Below are 2,443 nucleotides of genomic sequence, written 5' to 3'. Positions count from 1 at the left end.
TCTATGGGCCTAAGCCTGTTTCTAACAGGTGCTTTATAGATGATTATGAATTAATGATAATGGTGGAGGAAAATAAATGAAAATATTTCAAAAATGGATTCATCCCCTGAATTATTTATTTTAGAAATTGATCCAGATGTTACTCAGTCTCCCAAGTGAAAAATCAAGGAATGAGTTTCTTTATTTCTCTAAATCCCATCATATACCCAAATGGAAAAAATTCAGCAAGTGCTGTCAGCAGTACCACTTTTAATATTAAATACTCCTCCTCTTCATTCCTGGTATCATCACCCTAATGTGGATTATCCTGATTTTTTTCTGAATAATTACAACTGTCAGTTATCTGGTTCCCTGTGTCCATCTCACTCCATTCCCATCAATTATTCCAATGACAGTTAGGAGGACTTTTCAAAATATGAATGATCCTGCCATTCACCTGTCCCAAAGACTCCGCAGGCTTTTCTATGATCTTTGCCACTTCTTACTTTGGTAGATGTGTTATCTTATAAATATCTTGTTTATAATCTTGGAATATAGGCCATAAATCTCATCATAACTGTGTGTGGTAGGGTGATAGTGGTGTGGAAAAGAAATGTGATTGAGAAACCGAAATATTCTCTATGATTGAAGTTTATAATTTCATCAGATTACCATTGGCTCTTTGAAGTTGATTTTGTTTATCAATTTTTAACTTTTGTATAAGACCATTGAATCCATTTTGTAATATTTGTATTTATTCCCCCCCCCATTATCATTAATTCACAATCATCTATAAAGCACCTGCTGGAAACAGGCTTAGGCCAATAGAGGGAGATAAAAATAAAATATGTTGTTCTTTTACCCAAATTGTTTTCTGTTTAATAGGGGTAATAGAATTAATCAGATATAGAAGTAATATATGTGAAAATTATTAATACATATCAGTGGAGAAAGCAAAATGTCTAACCAAGTACTCTTTGCCTTTTACTGTACATTAAATAAGTCTCCTAACATTCCCACTCTTCTATCTTTATTCAGGACTCATCTATTGGGAAAATTTAAGAGCTCGGTGATAGAATGTACCCATTTAAACTATACTTCTTTAGTTGTATAGATGTAAATAATATATGCTCAAATGACTGGTAAATATATAAGATGAGTAAGCAACTTGAAGCATTGTTTATATTTCTATGGGTTTTAAAATAATTATTTGATATATACTAAATATTTATAAAATCTGACAATGCCAAGTATTGAATGAGGTTACATGGGTAAAATGTCAGAAGAAAAAAAAATCAAATGTAACATTGCCCATATTTCATGAAAAGATTTTTTACTTTAGGGATTTAAGAGAGAGAGATAGAGAAAGAGAGAGGAGAAGAAAAAAAGAAGAAAGGAGAGATAGAAAGAAGGGAAAAAAGAAGGTAGAAAGGCAGGAAGGGAGAGAGGAAAGGAATGGAATGAATAGGAATAGAAAGGTAACACACTTTGAATTATAATGATTAAATCTAAGAAAGAAAAAAGGGATTCGAAATTGGTAGTTCAATATTATTAATAGGTGGGTTAAAAATAACTGTCTGTGTCAGTTTTGGCTGCTATAACATAATGCCATAGACTGGGTGACTTAAACAATAGAAATTTATTTCTCACAGTTCTGGAGCTTGGGAATGCTTTGGCAGAGCCAGTGTCTGGTCAGGGACCACTTTCTGGTTTGCTGTCTTCCTGTTGTGTCCTCACATGTGGAGAGAGAGCAGAGAGGAAGCAGCTCTCTCCTATCTATTCTTATAAGGATATTAATCCCATTCATGAGAGCTCCTTACTCATGACCTAATCACCTCCTAAAGACTCTACTTCCTAATACTATCACATTGAGGGTTAGGATTTCAACGTATTAATTTTGGGGATAGGGCAAAAAATTTTAGTCTGTAGCCATAGCAAATTCATACATGTTAGTTTCCCTGGGATAATTGAGGCTTATTTTTATTGTCCAAACATCCTGTCTGTTTAACATTACTTTTGTTCTCAAAAAGCACGTGGCATGAGCAATAAATCATGTAGTCACACAGGTTAACACAGTATTTAAAAGGCAGTAAAATAAATTGCAACTTACAACCTATTTAGAGCAAGTACAAAATACATAGTTTATACTCACTAATTCTTTGTACAAATTCCTAATAAGTGGTCCTAAATGTATAATTTTGAGGCAAAAAATCAATTTTTTCTTGAGTTAAGTTGTTCATAATTTTCTACAATTATATATAACTAAAACTTAAATATCCTACACGTATCTTCAAATTTAAATGATTGCTAAAAGTCATTTTTAAAACCTTAGAGGCGTTAGAGATCCATTAGTATTCTCATATAATCATTTTAGTTTTCTGTAACCAAGACAGAAGTTAAGCAAAATAACATTAAACAAAAGTACCTTAAATATAAAAAAAATTCACACCTTAGCTATTACAAG

Source organism: Propithecus coquereli, unplaced genomic scaffold (genome assembly GCF_000956105.1).
Source record: "Propithecus coquereli isolate 6110/MARCELLA unplaced genomic scaffold, Pcoq_1.0 Scaffold15, whole genome shotgun sequence".
NCBI lineage: Eukaryota > Metazoa > Chordata > Mammalia > Primates > Indriidae > Propithecus > Propithecus coquereli.
This window is presented reverse-complemented; position numbering follows the sequence as displayed.